This window comes from Phodopus roborovskii, unplaced genomic scaffold (genome assembly GCF_943737965.1).
Source record: "Phodopus roborovskii unplaced genomic scaffold, PHOROB, whole genome shotgun sequence".
NCBI lineage: Eukaryota > Metazoa > Chordata > Mammalia > Rodentia > Cricetidae > Phodopus > Phodopus roborovskii.
The window spans coordinates 3156972-3166481 of record NW_026126418.1 but is presented as its reverse complement, the minus strand read 5'-3'; positions in this window follow the sequence as shown (position 1 = coordinate 3166481).

Sequence of the window (9510 nt, the reverse complement as noted above, 5' to 3'; positions counted from 1 at the left end):
AAGGAAGGAAGATGGTTGGATGGTTGGAAGGAAGGAAGGATGGATGGATGGATCAAATATCAGCTTTAATGAAGAAGAATTTGCTGTCTTGCAATGCAGTACTGTTGGAGGTGTGGAGGGAAGACAGTAATGCTGTCATAAAAGCTGCTGGAAAATCCTGGACCATCTGAAAACATGGTGCTTTGTATTAAGCAATCTACACACTGCTTGGCTTGTTGCCCCATCTGTCCTTCTCTCCCAATGACTCAAGTCTAGCCCTTTCCCCCTGTGGCCACTATCTTCCTTATGCCAATGGGTAAGACAGGCATTCATAAGGTAAAACCAGGCTAGAAAGAGCCACATGGGGAGATTGGCAACTCTGAAGGATTTTTTTCAGTTGGTAAAGTGAGAAACAAGATTAAAATCAATTCTTGAAGTGGCTTTTTGAGCTCCTTGGTGGGAAAAGCAGGATTTCAGGATATCAAAGAACTTTCCAAATGGAGAGATCAGATGAGGCAAATATTTACTGGTACCTACTAGATGCCAGGGACTCTGTGACGAACTGCCCGATGGCATTTGTCACTCACTCTCAAGGCCTCTTCTGAGCCTTCCTAGAACTACAAACCAAACTTCCCTATCTTTCTCTTCAGAAGGGGAGCAGGCCTCCGTGGAGAAGTGGTCTGCCTGCCCAAGACCAGTGTCAAGATTACTCAGTTAAGAAAGAAAGAACAAAAAAGCTAGCCTATAATTATGTGCATATGCACATTCATGCTCAGGAGTGTGCATGCTCATTGAGGCTGGAAGAAGGTGTCAGATCACAGGAGCAGGAATTCCAGATGGTCACAAACTGTTCCTGAGTGCTAGGAACAGAACTCTTCGGTTCCCTACAACTGTAGTATATGCTCTAAGCAGTTACACCATATCTCCAGCCATACCCTGCCAGAATTTTATTCAGAAAAAGTTCCCCATGTCTGGGGAAATCAAAAAATGACTTTCGATCAATAGGAAACACATGTTTATTGTCTCATCACTTGCAGGGTAGTGGTCTGCCTGCTGCAGCATCTCCCAGAACAGAGTAAACACCTCTTTCTAGGGCTTCAGGCTGACCCTTCTCAGTTACTGAATCTGAGTTTGATCAGTTCATTGAAAAGCCCAGCAACAATGACACCATAATAGCACCCACAGCTATATGCCATAGTCCTCATCACCCACTGGCTGAGTGGTCCTTCCGATGTGTTCAGTATGAGGAGCTCCACACCCAGGTAAGGGAGGTAGAGTCAAGGAACAAGCCTGAAAGCCCAGTCTACTGCTCTTGTCCTCTAACACGAGTCTCCAAGACTTTTTTGAACAAAGAGTAGCCAGAGGTAAGAATAAATAGATAATAGAAAAATAATTGAGCGTTGGGAAGTAATAGTTATACTACTGGGCAGACAACTGTATGTATGGCTGTGCTGCCATTCGGACAGTAAGAAGACCAACAGCATGAATAGATATTAAAATGGGATTATTGCATAGGTTTACACAACACTGTGTGTAGTTCAATGATGTCTGTCTTCATCATGGAGAGAGAGAGAGAGAGGTTGAGAGCCCAGTCAATGAGGCTGAATTTCTTAGCAGTCCCAGTCTGACAATGAAGGCCTGGAGGATGCCTGGTGGATGCCTGGTGTATGCCTGATGGATGCCTGATGGATGCCTGGAGGATGCCTGGTGGATACCTGGAGAGCTGCTGGTCTTTAGCCCACACTGAAAGGCTGAAGAAGCAGTGATCCTTGGGCAATAGACTGTTAATCATTCACACTATAGTGCCTAGGATTCACTGTCTGAATTACAGTCCTGGTTATTAATCACAAGAAAGCCACTTCTAGAACCCTCGATTTCTTCTTCCAGAACATCAGAGCCAAACTGTGCTCGGCTGAGGTTTAAATGCATATAAAGTACTGTGCTCTTAACCAAGCACACATACATTTACAAATTTTACAAATAGCATTTGCATTCATATCATAAAAGTGCCTCCCCTGTAACTTCATCCCTAGGTAGTGGTTCAAGCAAATTAGAAGCCCGAGTAGACTCAGTCTTCACGGTGCTTGTTCAGTTAGCAGGTATACCATTCATCTGGGCATCAGGAAGAGAGTAAAGATGTCACCAATAATATTCCTATAAGTTCTTATGTGGGAAGCAGTAATTTGTTCCTTGATACATGGGGGTGACTCTCCTCCAGTGGCTGAGACCCTATCAGTCTTCAGAGGTGGTTGTAATTAATAGGTAAGGAAGTGCAAATACATCTGAATTAATAGAGCCACTAGGTGTGACTAACTATAATATGATTACATGTGAAATTAACCCAGAGATCAAACCTAATCAATCCAGACTAATAACTGCCAGGACAACAATTTGTGGCTTTAGATGAGTTCACTCTTGAAAGGAACGAAGGAAAATGAACTCCCTTAAAATGTAAAAGCTGTTTTTTTTTAAGTGTGAATAACACATTACAATTATAAATATGTATGTAGATGATATTAATGTCCAGATGTCAGATAACCACACCATTATTTATATTGGCAAGTGAGAGTAAACAAAATTAGAAAATCACAAATTAGTACAGAGTTGCATAAATTTAAAGGACTGCACTAAAATAGACAAGAACCTGAGAGTCTCTACATTGCCACTTTCCTTAGTTGTGTAGATGATTCCGGAAACTCAAAATGTATTAAGAAATAGCTTATGCATGAAAAACATAAGTTACAAAGAGCAAGAGGCTGAACAGCTGTGTGCTCACAACCTCTTTGTGCCCACGCTTACATCCATCACAGCCATTTGCACATCAGTCCCTGGTTTCAAACTTCCTCTCACCCCAGACATAAAGTCTACCCTAAGCCTCGTGCTTTATGATTCTGGGAGATTCTGTTGCTGGCCCCATACCTCACCTTTGCCATGTGACTTTGCAAAGCCCTTCCACCATGAATAAGACATACTCCCTTATCTCTTTAGCTTAGCTGTAAGAATTCTTCTGGTTCAGAGCCTGTGTTGATCATGCTGAGGAAACCAGTTTAGTTCCCAGAACTCACATTGGATGGCTCACAACTGCCTGTAATTCCAGCTCTTAGGGGATCTGACGGCCTCTTCCGGCTTCTTCAGGCAACTGCAGACACGTACACATACCCACAACTTTAAACAGAAATAGAAATACTATTATCAGCTCTGAGCCTAGCTGCATCATCTTCCCATGTTTTGACTTGTTTTTAAAATTTCTTTCCATCACCATAAAATGCACAAGGTCAAGGAAGAAAATGAAAGACACAGGAGTTGTTGGAGCTGAGTCTCCCCAGCTAAGCCCAGCTTAGCTCTGCTAACTCATAGCCTAGTGATAGTAAATGACTGAGGTCTCTCTCTCTCTCTCTCTCTCTCTCTCTCTCTCTCTCTCTCTCTCTCTCTCTCTGTCCCTCTCCTTTTCCCTCCCTCTCCCTTCTCATCTCCGTCTCTCTCCCTTCTCTGTGTGTGTTCATGAATCACTAACTTACTCACTGTTCTTGACAATTTCACTACAGGTTAAACATACTTAGTTTTATGTGATTTTAGAATTGATGTAAAGGATAACATACCAGTGAATTATTGCATAGCTGGCATTTTTTTTTTTTTTTTAGTTCAAGTGAATGATTGAAAAGAGTCCTCTATAAGCCAAGAGATCTAAAAAAATTACAACAGTAAGCAGATAAACAGACTTTCAAGTGGGCACTTTGCCAAAGAGCATCTCCTGCCAGGTCAATGCTGGTGATCAGAGGAACCCTTAGGTAGAGCTGCTGGGCAAAACAGCAAGGCAGATGAAGGATGAGCCCGTCGTTTATGGATGCATTCCATCTACTGAAGACGTGGTGAGAGTCAGGAAGTCAGGTGGAGCTGATCCCAGCCCTCCAATCTCCCTCTTCACTGGTGTCAATCTCCATAATTACCTTGTCCTATCCATGCCTCAGTTTTGCTGTCTGAGGAATAGTAACAGTGCCCCTCATAGAAGACTGGAAGTGAGTTCATTTGCTCAGCCCTGTGAAAGCAAAGGTTCTCATTCCAGTTTTCACAGGAGTGACAGGAGAGGATGGAGCCAAGAGCAGAGGATAGAGAGGAAGAGGAAACGGTTTTCCTCTATGGCAAGGAACTTGTGACATTGGGTGGTGACTCTCCTTTTGGTAGTGAGTGCCAAAGTCACCTGCCGACTGGGTATAGCCAGGAATATGGTTGGAGTTGTTGAAAGAATTGTGAGAAGAGCCATTCTTACTTGCAACACTTCCTAGAACCCACCCTTACTGACATCACTAATTGAAGACTTCCAACCTCTAGAACTATAAGACACAAATTTCTGTTGTTCAAAATATTTTGCTAGAGGCATCTGAACTGACCTTGGCCAAGTTTTCTTCAGACCAGGTAAGCCTGGCCATTGTTCATGGCAAATCCCATTGTGCAAGCAATTTCTTATTGCTTGTTTGAGAATTTCATAATTTCATACATGTATATAATATTTCTGAATCAAAGCCACCCTGCAGCCCTCCCCTCCAATTCTCACCATTTTACCTTCCCAACAAAATGAGCTTTTTTTTTTTTTTTTTTTTTTTTTTTTTTTTACCCACTGAGTCCATTTAGTGTTGCCTGTATGTGTACACGTGTGAGACCATCTACTGGAGAATGGATAGCTTCTCAGTTCCCACATCCATGAACAAAACTGACTTTTCTTCCCCTGGCAGATATCAACTGTTCCTCAGCTAGGGGTGGGACTTCAAAAGCCTCTTTCCAACCCATGCTTGAATTTTGAATGGCTTGATCTTGCGCAGATCTTATACATGCCGCTCCAACAGCTAGGTGTTCATGCCATCGTGTAAGCCTTTTCCCACGTTCTTTTATTCCCATCTGAACACTTATCCCATTGTATCTTGATGATTCCCCAAGTGGTTTCTCACCTCACCACTGCTTTATAACTGCTACTAAGGATGTCACAGAGACTGCTGCACAGCCAATCCAACTGCCATTTCTTAGTCTGCAACTTACTGGAGTTATCAACAATTCTTTTTGGGACATAGTTGACCCAACTTCCTTCCCTAGAACCTCTTTCTCTCATGGTCTTCAGGACACCAGCCTCTCCAGGTTCTCTTTTTTTACCTTTAAGACCCTTTTGCTGTTTGTCATCATCTCAGATCATCAGGATGTTGAAGGGTCCAGAACTGAGCTCTGGGGCCTCATCTCTCCATCTAAACTCTCTGACCTCAATTGTTTCATCCAATATGTCTTTCAATTTTATCAATATGCTGACGAATCAAAAATTTAAGTTTCCGATCCACAGTGCTCCCTAAAGTTCTAGTTTCATATATGCAACTGTCCAATCAACATCTCTGTTTGGCTATTGTATTAATTATTTTTCTATTGCTGTGATTAAATACCACAATCAAATGCAATGTAGAGGGGAAAACTATTAATTCTGGTTTGTGATTCTAGAGGGATAGTGTTCATCATGATGGGGAAGGCATGGCAATAGTCGAGGGCAATGGAGTCCTAGTCAAAGATTTAAGGTGACCTGAAAGGATTAGAATCCTTCACATACTTACAATGAATACACTTATGAGACTGATCTTAACAGAGAACAACAGACTGAAAAGGAATCTATGGAAACAGCAGGAATGCCTGGCAGAGCAGTGGGGAGATGTGGGGCTTTGTGACCTGCAGTGTAGATGAAGATGTATATGCACAAAAGAGAAACTCTAGTAGAGGAATTCTTCAAGGAAAGACTCACTCTTGAGAGCTCCAGTTTCTTGAGTGCTGTCCTATGGGGGGATCCTTCCTGGGGTTCCTCTTCTGCAGCGCAGGGGGAAGCCATCAGAACAAAAGACCTCTGCAGAGTGAGAGAAGAATTCAAAGGAGGGAGCTACCAAAGTAGGAACAAAGGGAAGCTGAGAAAATGCAAAGAGGCAGCAGAGGGCTCTGAAAGACAGCCAGGGAGAGTCAGGCTAACGTTCACTCTTCAGTGGCTGGCCATTATTACTCTTCGACTAGTAGCAGAGAACCTTACCACGTGCAGCTCCCTGCTGGCACTATAAAAAGACAGGAAGCCACCCTTTCTCACCGTGGGACACAGGCATAAACGGACAGGTGAAATGAACCAGGTGATGCAAGATCAGGATGTCAGTGAAAGAAGCCAAGCAACCTTATCCAGTAGGAGCACAGCTATACCCACATTCCCCAAGGTAATGAGCTAACAGCTTCTCCTGGCACATGGCATGGGTGTCCAAGCTGTTTGCATGTAAAGACATCGATATCTCTTGTTCAGGATGAATCGGAGGACAGCCTGGTGCAGATGCCAGGTGCTATCAGTATAGAATAAAACATTACTGTCTTTCTTTCTGTTTTGTTTTTTGGGGATTTGTTTGTTTTCCTTTTTCTTTTTGAGACAGAGTTTTTCTGTGATGCTGTGGTTGTCCTGGAATTCACTTTGTAGACCAAGCTGGCCTCAAACTGACAGAGATCCCCCAGCCTCTGCCTCTCAAGTGCTAGGATTAAAGGCAAGGACCACCACCACCCATCAATTTTTTACTCTAGAACCCCAACAAAGCCCCTCCACTCTTGGGGCTATATGCCCATCATCCCAAACTTCTACCTCCAGCCTAAGCCTCGTTTTGGAGCCATAGACTTCTTTATCCAGTCTCCTGCTGGACATTCCCACTGACTGCTCCAAGATTATGAAAACGGATTCATGATTCCCTTCACCTACCCTCTCTCCACCTGGCTCCATCTTCCCAGCTGATGGGGTAAACTTCCACAGTTGGGCCAATAATAATCAGAAATAGTCACCACTGTTGCTCAGCAGCTTTCCTGCCCAATACCACTATCCCCACCCCAAGGGAAGTTGTCCTGGTTGTCTGTGACCTCCATACCATCCACACATTCCACAGAGATATCCATGGTTGAAAATGTGTGGTAATGTTCAGCAGCAGAATGGGGAGGCCTCCACCCAGATCTTTCAAATCAGTGCACTTGTCCATTTCTGCTTCTAACTTTATAAATAAGCCAGAAACATAAAAGAACAAATGTAAATTCATGATGAGTGCTGATGATACAGAAATCTGAGACAAGCTGGAGCCAGGAGCAAAAAGCAGGTGAGATTCTGCCTGATTTAGGTCAGCCCAGCAACCGAGCTGACACATGGCCAATTAAACGTGTTCATGGGAAGCTCTGGAGGAGATGTCTGTGGTGAGGGCCTGCAGAAGGAGGCTGGCACGGGCAGCTGGTTCATAGGCCATCCTTGCCTCACCAGAATCGAGAGGCCCCAGCACACACAGCCAGACTAAGGATAGGACAGCACTCACCAGTCCCCTCCTTTCTTCCTTTGTATATTAATTGTATAAGATTGTACCAGGCTTTTTCTTTTGGGCCACCCACCAGCTCCCAAGTTATAACATGGAGACTTTTTACTACTTATGAATGCTTGGCCTTATCTTAGCTCTCATTTTAATGTTTCTCTTTGTCTACATTTTGCCTTGGTTGTTTTTTTTAACCTTCCTTCTTTCTCTTCTCTTCCATCCTTTCTTTCTCTCTGTATATCTTACTTTCCTGCTGTCCCCACATCTGGCTGGCAGCTGCCTGGCTTCTGGCCCAGGTGTGTCCCTCTCTTTCTCTCCCTGGTTCTCTCCTCCTCCTTCTCCTTTGCCTGGATTTTCCCTCCCACTTATTCTCTCTGCCTGCCAACCCCACCTATCCCTCTCCTACCTTGTTATTGGCCATTCAGCTTTTTACTAGAAATATGGTGAAACAAATGCAATACATCTTTACATAATTAAACAAAGGCAGCAGAAGTATCTTTGCCTAGTTGAAATAATATTCCACAACATGACATAATGGGTCTTTTTTTTTCTACTGTAACTCTAAATTATTTATTATAGTATAAGAAAGTATAATAAAAATAGCCTCAATCCTAAAATAATTCATGGATATTCAAATGATATTTTAACTCTAATAACATTAATTTTTCTCTTTAAAATTCTGCATTAAACATAAAATTAAGTGTCTAATAAATTCCAAACAGAAGACTATGGGTTTTCTTTTCTTCTTCTTTTTTTAATCCAGCAGTTATTTATTTTTTCCTTTTCTTTTTTTTATTTATTCATTTTTCTTTCTTATCTTACAATGGATCCCAGTCCCCTCTCCCTCCCTCCCTCCTTCCCTCCCTCTCTCTTTCCTTCTCATGCCCCCAACCACCCTCCCATCCCATCTCCCTCCTATACTCCACAGGGAGGGTGAGGCCTTCCAGGAGGGGTCAACAAAATCTGTCAAGTCATTTGGAGTAGGGACTAGGCCCTCCCTCCTGCCTCTAGGTTAAGGGAGTATCCCTCCATGGGGAATGTGCTCCCAAAGTCCTTTTGTGCACTAGGGATACATCCTGGTTCCACTGTCAGAGGTCCCTTAGACTGCCCAGGCCTTCTAACTGAGACCCATGTTCAGGGGGTCTGAGTAAGTCCAATGCTGGTTTCCCAGCTATCAGTCTGGGAGTCCATGAGCTCCTCCTTGTGCAGGTCAGCTGTCTCTGTGGGTTTCTGCAGCCTGGTCTTGGACATAAGGGGTCTTATTGTGGCATTCTCACCTCCATCTCTGGTATTATCAAGACAAAACACATTTTCCTGATCCTTCCATGATTTTGTTTGTTTCTCGGCACATTGGCAAATGTGTCATTTGAAGCATCTGAATACCCTGGCCCTGGTAAACGAACTGAGAGCCATAGATATTATTGTGCCAGAAAGGGCATCAGAGACCATAAAGGCTGGCCCACTGAAGCATTCTGAAACCTGCATATGTGTTATGAATATCTATGCACAAACCAAGCATACCTTAGAGCTATGATGTTTTCCTGAAATATCCATGGTGGATTTGAAGTTGATGCAATCCTCTGAAAGTGAATGGGATATTTTAAGTATATGTGCCTTAATAATTCTTCTGCAATTCATTAGCTTCCTGAAAGAATTCACCAAAGAATCTGCTAGTCTGAATAAATCCAATGTATGACCATCACAAAAATATATTAGATTCTGGGGCTGAGAATGTGACTTGGTAGTTAAAAATGCTTCCTGCTATCCCAGAAGAACAAACTTTAGTTCCCAGCACATACAGCAGGCAGGCAGGCAGTTCACAACCACCTGTAACTCAAGCTCCCACTGATCAGATGCCCTCTTCTGGCCTCCTCGAGCTCCACTAATACATACACACACACACACACACACACACACACACTAACAATAATAATAATAATAATAATAATAATAATAACAATGAATCCTTTTAAATGTCTTGCATTATGTTGTTATTAATGACTAGAACCTGCAGGAATAAAGGTTCTGAACAGTGAGGTAATGACATGGAGGATCAGGGATAAGAGAATAGAAAGCCGAAATCAAGAGGTGTGGCATGAGCTGGTGACTCATTCCAGAAAGTTTATTAAGAAGTACAGCACCTTATACACTGCTTGCAGAAGAAAAATGGGATGTGGCCAGCAGGAAGCTTGTCAAG